The following is a 14,076-nucleotide window of genomic DNA, read 5'->3' as shown; positions in this document are numbered from 1 at the left end:
TTGAACGTCATCGGAAATTTCATGAACTTCCGCTTCATCTTTTTGAAAAGCCGTGTCTTCATTTTTTTCTTTTGGAGCGGCATGACTAGCATAAAATTTATTTACTCGAACTTTGAACACTGCTCGCCAGTTCGCCTTGTCTCTTTTCTTGCTCGGAAAAGATACAAAATAAACTTGAGATGCTTGTTTGGCTAAGATGAATGGATCGTATTTTGGATACTCCTTCTGAATATTCACTTCAACAATTTTGTACTTCGGATGAACAATTGTACCACCGCGTGGAGCCGGAGCCGGATTATACCACACAATTAAACAATACAACTTTCTTTATTGGTAATGCCCGATATTCCACTTCCACAATTTCTTTCAAAATGCCGTAGAAGTCATCCTCATCATAGATGTAATTTGACCCTCTGATGCATACCCCACTATTGACTGTAGATTTACTCTTTCCATAGGAATCTGTGTGAAATTTATATCCATTGACAAAACAAACATTGTAACTTGTAACCTCGGTTAATGGTCCTTGCGACAAATAGTATAGATGACTATCACGAGGCAAGTTATTACGGCCCTGTGTACCAAACACAATTAATGAATAATTATTTTTTCGACAAATAAAGTACAAAGAAAAAAATATAGAAAACTTACATATTCTTTGAACCATGATGCATAATGATCTTCTAATTGTTGCTCTATCTGAGGAGGTGTTATTCCTGGAATCCACTCACGCAATTGTCCAATGAACATACTGTTTTATAAAAAAACAATTACTAAATTAACATTTAGTCAGTTAAATAAACGAGTATTGAGGAAATCAAACTTACAGCTCGAATTCCTTTGCTTCTTGAGTATTAACTAATATATAAGTTTGTGCCGCTTTGTATTCCACTTCTGACAAGAATCGTCTTCGTCCATTCCCAACACATCTCGTAGCATATGTGAAAATCGGAAGCATATCTTTGGGGTGAGTAGAACCTCCTCCATCGTCATTACGAGGAACATCTCTGCCTCGGCAACGGACATGTGACTCGAAGTAATAAGTGCAGAAATGTGATGCTTCCTCAGTCAAATACGCATTGCATATAGATGCTTCAACTGCAACTTTGTTCTTGACATTTAACTTCAACTTGCGCATGTACCGTTCAAATGGATACATCCATCGAAAATGCACCGGACCTGTAATCAACGCCTCATATGCTAAGTGGATTGGAAGATGCTCAATGGAGTCAAAGAAAGACGGAGGAAATATCATCTCAAGCTTGCACAAAGTAACTGCAATCGACTCATGATATATTGTCATATCAATTTCCCTTATCATCGTAGCCGTAAGATCTCTGTGTGGAAGTAACTCACGGAGTCCGATTGGTAACAATCGTTGCATAAACACGTGACAGTCGTGGCTTTTCATACCGTACAACTTGTGTTTCTTCATATCAATGCACCTTGATAGATTGGAAACATAACCATCCGGGAATTTCAAACCCTGTAGCCACTTGAGCAATAATTCCATACTTTCTTTGTCAAGCGTGTAATCAGCCTTATGATATTTTCCGCCACTTGGCCAAAGCTCGGGTCATATACCAAGCAATTCCAAATCCCTTCTTGCATTAGCGTTGTCTTTTGTCTTTCCTTCTACATTCATAATGGTATTGAAAATATTATCAAAAACATTCTTCTCTATGTGCATGACATCCAAATTGTGGCGAATCACATTTGTTTTCCAATACGGAAGATCCCAAAATATGCTTCGTTTATTCCACCCAAAAATCTTGCTCAACTCAGAGTTTATTTCCGCACCTTCATCAAATACTCTCTTGAATTCAAATTGTTCCAGATGATCAAGTATTTGTTCTCCATTTAAGAATGGAGAAGGACCAGAATGCTCGGTTGTGTTCTTTCTAAAGTTCTTTTTGTCTCTGCGGAATCGATGATTTCTGTTGAGAAACCTCCTGTGGCAATTAAACCAAGTGGTTTTCCGTCCATGCTTCAAGGAGAAAGCTTGTGAGTCCTCCATACAATATGGACACGCACGGTGTCCAATGTGCCCCACCCTGACAACATTGAATACGCAGGGAAGTCACTGATAGTCCACATCAACGCTGCGCGTAGCTGAAAGTTCTGTTTTCTTGATATATCATATGCAGGGATTCCTTCGGTCCATAAATCGTTGAGCTCTGCGATCAGGGGTTGTAGAAACACATCAATATTCTGCTTGGGATTCTTCGGACCCGGCACAATCACTGTAAGAAACATGTATGGATCTTTCATGCACATCAATGGTGGCAAGTTGTATGGAGTTAAAATCACTGGCCATAATGAGTACTGCGAACCAGTCTGACCAAATAGCTGAAATCCATCAGTACTAAGTGCTAACCTGACATTTCTTGATTCAGAAGCAAAGAAAGTATGTATCTTGTCAAAGGTTTTCCAGGCTACCGAATCTGCCGGATGAGACATCTCTCCTGGAGTCTGGATGTGCTCTGCATGCCATCGCATGGATTGAGCGGTAATTTCGGATACATACAAACGCCTCAACCTTGAGCCTAAAGGGAAATAGTACATTTGTTTGAGTGGACTTGTGCCATTACCCTTAAATCTGGTCTGACCACAAACTTTGCATTCAGTTCGGTTCTCATCTTCCCTCCAGTAGATCATGCACCCTCTCTTGCAACAATCTATCTTAAGAACCGGCATATCTAAGGCCTGCATTTGTTTTTTGCACTTATAGAAGCTACTAGGCATACGGTTTGGTTTCGGCAGGCGCTCCTCCATAAATTGGCACAATTCGTCAATAGCTCGTTGAGACATTCGATGTTCAGACTTCATAGTCATCAGTCGAGCATTTGTTGACAGCTCAGAATAATCACAGTCCGCCCACAAATCGGCCTGAGACGCTTCTAATAAATTATAGAACTGTTGCGACTCATTAGTGGGGGATTCTGGCATGTAAGTAGGCGGGACATATTGTTCGGAATGTTGCGCCTGAAAATGATAAGGCTCGTGAATGGCTGTCTGTCCCCACACATTGTGTACCATATGTTGGTATGGATCCGATGATGGATCGAAATGCATAGGTTCACCCGGTATTGAACTGGATGACGCTTCTACATCGCAATGAAATCTCCAATCATAGTAATTTGGAGTAAACCCCCTTCTCACAAGGTGCTCTTTCACCGTATCAGTAGAAAAAAGTTTGCTATTATCACAATGTTTACATGGACATCTAATTTTCGAACCATCCATTTTAGAGGGAAATGACATAGCAAAATTCATAAACATATCTAACCCGTCGATAAAGTCACGATTGAATTCTCCGGTGGGATGCTTTCTCTCATACATCCATTCTCGTCCAAGAATTTTATCCATTTCACTATCCTGTAGTATGAAATCAAAAGAAAAAAAAATAATACTTTCAATAAATTAACAAAGAGTTTAGAGAGAATAATTAGCAAATAAAAATTATACTTGATCATCAAAACATTACTTGAGTAAAAATATTATTTCAAGTTATTAAAATTCTTAAGTTAGCTAATCTATTATTTTCATAGGTAAGTCCATTGTATATTAGTAACTTATCCATTTTACTATCCTATAACATAAATTATAAAACAGATATAAGAATATTTTAGATTATTTAACATAGAAGTTAGAGAGAGTAACTAATAAATATAAATTATACCTTTAGATAACAAAAAGATAATGAGGCGAGATGGCAACGGGCAAAGAGACTACTATGATTCGAAGAAATAACAAGATAAGATTGAAAATATGTAGGATAACATGAAGAAACGAGCTGGAGAGAAAATGGAAGAAGTAAAATGGAAGAAGCTAGATCTAGATTTGGTTTTGAAAAAAAATCATGGTTTTTCCGAGCACCTTCCAAGTGCTAGGAAATAATTCGAGCACAGACAATTTGTGCTAGGAATTTTCCAAGCACCTTCCAAGAGTTAGGAAATATTATCGAGCAGGCAAGTTGTGCTAGGAATTTCCGAGCACCTTAAGTGGTAGGAGTTTTCCGAGCACCTTCCAAGTGCTAGGAAATATTACGAATAAAGTCAAGTTGGGCTAGAAAAGCTGAGCTCCTTCAGTGCTAGGAATATTTCCGAGCACAATCAATTTGTGCTAGGAATGATTCCGAGAACAGTCATTGTGCTAGCAATTCTGTTGAGCACGTTGACCATGCTCGAACTGTGGTCGTATAGTTCATAATTTCTTCAACATTCCGAGCACTATCAGAAAATGCTCGGGGAATGCTAGGAAAATTCCGAGCACATATTGGCTCGGAAATATGTGCTAGCTAAATGCGCGAATTTTTGTAGTGTCTCTCCAATCAATACATCCAACAACTTTTTCTCTCTCCTATTAAAATATTCATCTTTCTTTCTCTCTCTATTTTAATACTTACACCCACCTTTTCTCCCTCCAATTAAACACTTTAATCAATAACTCATAAAATCCCGTGCCGGCCAAGGAATGTGCCATCTTAGATTAGACGAAGGGAGTATGTCTTAATGATATTGATTTCCCCTGTTATGCTCTAGTATTATTTTATAATTGCTTTGATTTTTATAATATAGTACTCCATTACTTTTTGATCATTTTATTTTATGTGATATTATTTGTAGTAAAACTCCTACTTTAAATAAAAAAAATTCTTACTTTTATTAAATGCTTTGAATTTTTTAAATTATACTCTATTATTTTTATCATTTTTTATATAATTATATTTAGTACAACTTGTAACTCAAATAAAAAATCCTTCTATATTAAATTATTTTAAATTATTTAATGTTATTTTATTTTATATTGTAATTATTTATTGTACAACTTCATACCTCCAAACTAAAAATTTTGGATCCGCCGCTAGCCCACCACACACACAACACCCGAATTAATATATATATACAATGAATATCACAACTGTTGCTAATTAGATAAAATAGAAGTGATAACTCTTTATCATAAACATCTGACACCTTTTCCATTACTTTTAATCTCGGTTCCATCATGTATACATATGATATAAACTACTCCCTCCGTCCACGATTAAAAGTCTCATTTCTAAATGGCGCGGGTTTTAATAAATGTAAAAAAAAAATTGGGTGGAAGAAAGTTAGTGGAATATGGGTCTCACTTGTATATATTAGTTTTAAATGATATGTGAGTGGAATGAGTTGGTGGAATATGGGGTCTCTTTACCATTTATGGTAATTATGAACCGGGATTCTTATTCGTAGACGGAGGGAGTATCATTTATGCATGTAGTATTACAAGAGAAGTGATCTGCTGGTAGGGGTGGCAAATCGTGCATGTTGTGTCGTTATCGTGTCGACACGATAACGACACGACACGATTACAGGAAACACAAATATGACCCGTTATCCTCAGACACAAACACAACACAACACGAACACGACACGAATCCATTAACGACACGAATCCATTAACGACACGAACCACTTCGGGTCAACACGACACGATAACAACACATATATGACACGGGACAATAACGACACTATAATAATATTATTATAATATATAAATATTATATCTAATATTAAATTATAAATTTTAATTTTAAAATTTTAAAATTTTAAAATAAATAAAATAATAATAATATTATAATATATTAATATTATTTCTTAATGTGTAACACGATACGACACGACACGAACACGATACGAAGTTTTCGTGTCCTTATCGTGATAAGGATCCATGTATTTTATGATCCATTTCCCAAGGATTACCCATTTAATGATGCTTGATCTAACTATTTTTGTGAGATTGATTTTCAATTTATCAACACAAGGCAAAAGATAATAAAGATCCAACCAACAAAAATTGAATCTAAACAAGAATGGATGGAAGATTAGGAATGGAAAGCATGTGTATAATGATGAGATAAAAGAGTTATGACCATAGGACCTTGACCAAAAGGATGGAAACAACTCTAGGCAACTTTCAATAGCTCTATCACCCCTTGGCTCCACTACTCAATGGACACACCCAATTGATGCATACCTCTACTTGAATCAATCTATGAAATTGAAACAAGCAACCTTCAAGGAAGGAATTGGATACATTCCTCAAAGAGGAAAAACTCACTAGGGAAATAACTTCAATCACAATCTTATCTCAATCTAGAATGAAAAATGACACCAAAAGGTATTATACTAAGGGCCCAAAATGTGGAAAAAGGCCCTCAAAAACTAAGTCTCGGGTGATTCACCCGGTCGGGTGAATTGCAGGGTGAAAACACCCGCCCGGGTGTTCTCTTTGGACTCCCTCGCCAGTTCTGCGCGACTTCTGTAATACCACCATAACTCCCTCTATTCGGACTCCGATTGAGATTTGCAAGATACCCACGCGAAGCTGTTTCCAAGACGAAGACGATGGTGGTAGTTTCATAGCTTTCGGATATCATCTCGATAGGACGGTTTCTGATTGAATTCAGCTGTAGTTGAAATCCTTGACGCACGACTTCCATGTTCGTATCATCCTCCCCTTCTTGGAAAGGATTTGTCTTCAAATCCAAGCCTTCTCTATTCCTCGCATCCTCAGGAGACCCTCTAGCTTTATTGAATCCTTGGCACGTCTTCACTCTCTTCCTTGGACCCCAATCAATCCATGGCTCACGTCGAGGTGAAAACACTTGATGTCTAGCAATCATGGTCATATCATTCTCCCCTTCTTGGAAAGGATTTGTCCTCAAATCCGGATTCCGCACACCTATGAAATGGAAAAAGAGTAAATCAAATATCAAAGTATGATGAAAAGGATTAAGACCACTAACGGCTCTAAGAGACAATACTACACCAAAGACGTTGTATGGACCTCTAAATTCATGTTCCCTCAAGCTCAAGGCCAAGTCACAATAAATATGAGAACACAAATTAATGAATCCTTTCATGTCCAAATCCCACCCATAAGGAATCAAGACAAACTCATCAAGATACCCTTCATACCAAAACTCAAACAATCTCACAATATAGGTACAAGATGTGGGTGCAAATAAACATAGGCATTCCTTCACAATGTAGTCCCAAACAAAGCCATTAGATATAAAGTTCTTCACAAATAGACCATAAAATATCCCAACTCCATTGAATGGTTTGATGGACATGCAATAAAAGCAATCAACATGCCAAAACACACATGCCCCAAGCACCTTGTTTCTATTTGGTTTGACCATCCTCATACAAATGATTTCCAAATTCTTGAACATCTTTACAAAAGATTTGGCATTCCCAACAAGACTAGGCATATACAAGAAAGGGTCCTCATATGGTGCAAAATGGAAAGTTATCAAGAGAGGTCTAAGCATAAAAATTTTATTCTCACGCTCATGCAATGAACAATCATTTTCAATCATTAACACACCACTCTTGCTCAAATAAGAAGTTCTCTTCCACAAATTGACAAACTCTTGGTCAAAATATAGATGTGGTTCATCACAACACACATCAAGTTTGCAAGAAGGATTATCATTCAACAAACAAAGTTCATCACAATGAATTTCACTCACTTGCTTCAACAATTTCAAAAAGTGATCAAAATCATATGCACAATGTAGCCATAAATCTTTATGCTCCACATGTATAATAAGCACAACATCATGCATATGTAACTTGTGTAAAGTCATAGTACGCATCATAAGATTTTGTTCAAAATATGACTTACACAATTGCTCCAACAATATAAAAACAAGACCACAATTATGGGAACAATGCAATTTTATGCCCATATTCATAACATCATCCTCAAGAGACATATGAGTGGAAAAATCCTTCACAAACGGCCATAGAACACTCCAATCCCATTGAAGGGTTTAACCACCTTGAAATGAAAACATAGCAAACACCAAGTTCTAAAGTCACTATCCATGTCACTCCTCTTGGTCCTACTATTCTCATCCGCACACTCATGAAACTCAAAATTACCAACAAATGAAAGCTTAGGCATCTTAGTATAAAAGGAAGTCACTCCAACATTCAAGGTAGATTTCACAAGAGAAATTTCATGTCTATCAATGCTTGGATTTATCAAGAAAGGATCAACATATGATGCAAAGATAGACTTGGCATTCAAAGATTCAAGCTCATGAGACCACCTTTTACACAAGTCATCAATAACAAATCTATCAACACAAAGGGACTTCTCTAGTGTAATCATATGCAAGGGAGCATCACAAGGCGACAAGGATAGTGCACTTGAACCTTGGGCAAGGAGTTCATCCACTTGCCCTTGTTCCTCTTGGTCCTTCTCCGGGGGCATAGTTTCCAAACCATGTGCACTTTGATACTTCACTTCCATGTCTTCAATTAAATTTCCTACACATTCATCAACACAAAAATACATAGAAGAAGTGTTAGTCGGTAAGGGCTTATTTTCCTCACCAAGGGCAAGAGGCAAAGGATCATTTGGTGCCCACCCAAGGTAGGCCTTAGAATCTAACAAGCACCATTCACTCACTTGTGCTTGTGGTTTTTCTCTCATTTGATATTTTTCTTTTCTCTCACCCCCACCACTCTCTATTGACTTTTGCACCTCACACTCTTGTCTTTTATCACGCTCTCTTGGCTTTTTAGACTCACTTTCACTCTCAAGCCTTTTCTCTCTCTCTCTCGTTCTTTTTCTCTACTAATTTGGTTTAAGCTCATCGAATAGGAGACATTTCCATATACATCAAGAGGCTTATGTGAAAAATGGAAAGAAGAGGATGTAGTCAAATGACTTGATGAGTTACCTCTTTGGTTCGTGTCAACACCACCATGTAGGTAGGTAGGCCTCAATCGAGCTCTATATGAGACTTCTTCTTCAATTGGCCTCTCAAACCCCTTATGGCTAACATGATCTCTCACCCTCCTAGAATGCCACTCTCTATGAGACTTTGGAACTCGTTCCCCACGACTTCCCCTATCAAGTCCATCTTCATGGTACCTTGATTCATAATCACCTCTATCATCACCATAGAGCCCAACTCTCCCTTGTTGATTGCCCATCCCAAATCTATCATAGCCTCCATTCTCATCCCGATTTGCCATATTCCCTCCTTCAATTTCCCCATAAGACTCCACCCCTCCATGTTGGTTTCCTACCCCAAAACGACCATACTCCTCATTTCCTCCTCCAACCCGCCTATTGGCTCCATTACCCCTCGACACTACATGCTCTATGCCGTAAGCTTTGAGATGTAGATGGTCACTTTTAGGAGTGACAGATCTTGATGCACGAACCTCCTTTAAAGCTCCAACCAATGTGTTTTGATTGGATTTCCATCGGGTCTCGAACTCCTTCCTCCGGGCATCCATCCGGGCATCCCATTCTCTCATCTCTTGTTTGAGATCATGACTAAAATCTTCCATCATTTGGGACATCATGCTCACTAGATCCCCTTCGGGTTTGGAATTACTTGAGCCCGCGCCCTTCTCGACTTCCTCCTCGTGGATGTCCACCATTTTGTTGGATCGAATCATAGGAGGCATCAAAGTTTCCTACAAACACAAAAACAAAGACTAGGGACTAGTCTTAGAGATTAGTAAAATTAAGAAAGAGAGATTTAAGAAGCTAACTCACCCCAATGCAGTATCCCAACACCCCCTCAAGTCACTCACCAATATCACTCAGTAGGTTTAGAATATAGTGGGGCTAGTATCACACACTCTCGATCCAATTCCCACTCGTTGGCGCCCGGACAACTCAATCAAGGTATACACCTCAAGAACATATGGACACCAAGTAGTAAATACCAAAGTAATAATGATTAAACATATGAAAGCAAGGAAAACTAGGCCTAGAGCAAACACACACACTAACGAACACAAGACATGGGAAGAAGCTTTTTGCTGAAATCTGGCTGATCTTTATGAATTTTTTTGGTATTGATCCTCACGCCAAATTTGGATGAATTTTGGTGGATAGATTCCCAAACAAGTCTAGATCAAGGAAAAAATAGTCATATATAGTCAGATTTGGTAATTTGATAGATTTTGTATGGTTTTCCCCAACTATGCCAAAACAGGGCAATGATGTTAATCTCCACAGTTAACTAGGCAAACGAAGGAAGTTTTTGATTAACTTTTGCAGGTAGCTAGGTCACATAACATAGATCATGCACACCAAATTTCAGCTTAATCTAAGCACAATTGATCAATCCGATCATCCCAACAAAAACAGAGCCAAAACAAAAACAAAAGGAAAAAAAACCTAACCCAAAGCAACAATAGATAAACACCTAGTGGGTACTAGGCTCTAGATACCAAATGATATGGATCCATGTATTTTATGATCCATTTCCCAAGGATTACCCATTTAATGATGCTTGATCTAACTATATTTGTGAGATTGATTTTCAATTTATCAACACAAGGCAAAAGATAATAAAGATCCAACCAACAAAAATTGAATGGATGGAAGATTAGGAATGGAAAGCATGTGTATAATGATGAGATAAAAGAGTTATGACCATAGGACCTTGACCAAAAGGATGAAAACAACCCTAGGCAACTTTCAATAGCTCTATCACCCCTTGGCTCCACTACTCAATGGATACACCCCATTGATGCATACCTCTACTTGAATCAATCTGTGAAATTGAAACAAGCAACCTTCAAGGAAGGAATTGGATACATTCCTCAAAGAGGAAAAACTCACTAGGGAGATAACTTCAATCACAATCTTCTCTCAATCTAGAATGAAAAATGACACCAAAAGGTATTTATACTAAGGGCCCAAAATGTGGAAAAAGGCCCTCAAAAACTAAGTCTCGGGTGATTCACCCGGTCGGGTGAATTGCAGGGTGAAAAACACCCGCCCGGGTGTTCTCTTTGGACTCCCTCGTCAGTTCTGCGCGACTTCTGTAAAACCACCATAACTCCCTCATTCGGACTTCGATTGAGATGTGCAAGATACCCACGCGAAGCTGTTTCCAAGACGAAGAGGATGGTGGTAGTTTCATAGCTTTCGGATATCATCTCGATAGGACGGTTTCTGGTTGAATCTAACTGTAGTTGAAATCCTTGACGCACGGCTTCCATGTTCGTATCATATCGTGTCGACACGATAAGGACACGAACCCAATAAGCTTTGACACATAACAATTAATTTCATGCGGGTTCGTGTCGTGTTGTGCCAAAAATTGCTAACCCTATCTGCTGGTTAGTGATAAAATGAAAACTTATATATTGTACAAACTCAAAACTCCTCAACACATCTTTAACACTGTTTCAATACAATATCAATACAGTGTAAAATTTCAAGATTTTAATGTCAACACAGTATCAACACAACATCAATCATTGACTACCGTTGAAATTCTGTTGACATATTTCTGTTGATGCTTTTTTGTGATCTGTTGACATTTTTCAATGGTACAGATCATAGTTTTAAGTTTGTACAATATTTAGAGTTTTCATTTGACCACATTCATATAGTATAAACTATCATTTATATATGTAGTACAAGAGAAGTGATCTGCTGGGCGCTCAAAATGAGCGCCAGCGTGAGCGCTTGTTTTTCTCATTAATTATATTCTTTTTCCTTTTTATTTCTTGTTTAATTATTTTAATTAAAATGTATTCATCCGCTCAACTTTTAATTATCCATTTGCTCTGTCCCCTCTCCATCGTTTTTATCCTCCGAAACGAGACATTTTTTCTCCAAACTCAAATTACACAAGTACATCTCAATTTCTTAGCTCAATTCCATCCATGAATTGCAATTTCTTGGTCAACTCCATCGTCATCATATTTTACTCCAAAATTATATTTCACAACGTTTTTTTCCGAATTCAAATTCAAAAAAAGGTTTATGTTCTCTCAAAGTAAAAATTTCAGAAATTTGAATAGAGAGGTAAAACTACACATAGAGAATTCAGGAAGCAACATAGTGGTGAAAGCCTGAAAGGAATTGTGTTGAGAAAAATCGGTGGAATATGGAATTCAGAATTGAGACAGATAATTTTCAAAATCCAGGAGGTCAGAATTTGAGAATAAGTCTGATGCTTAACGCATAGGGGAGGATGGCGATTGAGATGTGCATCATTGTGAAAATTAGAATTTGGCAATGAAAAATCTGTGCAGAATTCAAAGGGAGAATGGAGAATTGTAGAATAGAATAATAAAAGAATAAAAAGAGAGAAAATTATAATGGAGCAATTAAAAATCCACGCAGAATTGAAATAGGGAAGTGAATTGAAAAGGGTGCAGTATCAAATTCAAATTCAAGATTGATGGATTTCACATTTTGAAGAGTTGGATTTGAAGAAAAATTCGGCAGAGGTATTCCATGTCCTGCGTGAATAGAAACTGAGAGAAGCATCATTTAAGCTATATTTAGAAAAGGGAAGAATTGTTTGAATAAAGAATGATGGAGTATTGTACTTTGTGGGCTGATAAGAAAATCAGAGTTTTTCAAGAAAAATTCGAGTCGAAAGATGAGTGAAAACTGCAGAAAAATAGAAATAGAAAACGAGAGATTTGATGAAGTGAAGTAAAAGACGCTCACGAGCGCCCAGCAGATCAAATCTCTGCAGTACAATATCTAATATATATATATATATATATATATATATGAGGGGAGTTGTGATCAATATCGAACCATTCTTAAGGGCCGAACTAGAGACCAAATTATGGTCCTCTATTTTTTTAATCTTGTGGTTAATTTTAATTTACCATTATTTAATTATTTTATTTAAAAAAACCTTGCTGAGGGGTATTTAAGGAAATCAATTTATTAACTCTCCAAAAATAAAATACGTGTTTCATCTCTCCCTCAAATCTTCGATCGCGGATTTCTTCAATCTTCGTCGATCTCCATTGATCTTCTTCTTGTAATCTACTTAAATCTTCATTTATCTCCATCGCCGGACAATTTTGCTTCCTCAATTCACGATCGTTTTGCAATTTCATCAATTCACGATCTGCATCGCTGGACAATCGCGATCTACATCAAATTCTCGATCGATCGGCCTCAGTTTTCACAATCTTCTGAATCTCATCCATGGAGAATTCCACACGTGAAATTCATCAGCATCTCGATGGAGTGGGAACGACACTGACAAATTCCGCGGTTGAAGATGGAATCTTCATCGACCAATAATGAAGAAGCTAGTATTAAATCAATTCTGGATGATCTACGATATCAAGGAGGCACTCTATTCGATACAGATTCAGATTCAAAGATAGAAGGAGAAAGTAACGCAGTGGAAGGTTCGTGATCAATTTGTAATTTTTAATTTTTTCATGCTATAGTGTAAACAGATTCATAATGAAGTAAAAAGGTCGAATTAATGTCGTAACAAACACACTAATGAAGTATTTTTTATCGTAATACAATATGCTGACATGCTCTGTATTGTATGCGATCAATACGACTCATAATGAACTAATCTGTGATTATAATGAAGTAGTAATACAGCCGAATGAACTTATATGCTTGTTGAATGAATATGTTTTGTTTTGATTTGATTTGATTTTCCACTAACAGTAGTTTGTATGCGATTAATACGACTCATAATGAACTAATTTGTGATTATAATGAAGTAGTAATACAACTTCACTTATCATTACTCTTGAGATTATTGGCATGGAATGATGTTTGAAAATATTGAGGAATATGGTGCTTATAATACTTTGAAGATAGTCATAGACAGAGTTCAAGTAACTTTGTTTATAGGTCTATTTTAGGTTCTATTCGCACGTATAAGTATTATGTTATGGCATGTTTTACAAGGATTAGCTTTCATTATTTTGAAATATTGTTTCTAGTCTCCACTACATTGTGACATTTTGTCTTTCTATACGTTGTGACATTTAGGGCTGTTCTCACTCATAACTTAAGCCATGATGTCATTGCTAATACCAAGTGTTAGTCTTAATAGTAGATAAGAGAATAAAGTGTACTCTATTGGAAAAAAACTATAAGGATGCAAATTTCCAAGCTTATGCCACCAATCTCGTCGCTAAATCCAGAGCCTGCAGTTTCAAATTCTGACGTCCAGTCATTTTTATCCTCTGATTCGAGTGAAGGAACTGACAACGGAAGCGGTGCGAAGGATTAACATAATTTAACAAT

The 14,076-nt window shown here is 37.1% G+C and overlaps 1 pseudogene; it reads right to left on the bottom strand.

Annotated features, from left to right (window-relative positions):
• Positions 1-5,993: 5,993 nt before the first annotated feature.
• On the bottom strand, positions 5,994-9,461 carry LOC148933511 (uncharacterized; annotated as a pseudogene).
• Positions 9,462-14,076: the final 4,615 nt, after the last annotated feature.

Source organism: Salvia hispanica, chromosome 1, assembly GCF_029641045.1.
Source record: "Salvia hispanica isolate PSC_SH4W2 chromosome 1, Shi_PSC_v1, whole genome shotgun sequence".
Lineage (NCBI taxonomy): Eukaryota > Viridiplantae > Streptophyta > Magnoliopsida > Lamiales > Lamiaceae > Salvia > Salvia hispanica.
This window is presented reverse-complemented; position numbering and strand designations above follow the sequence as displayed.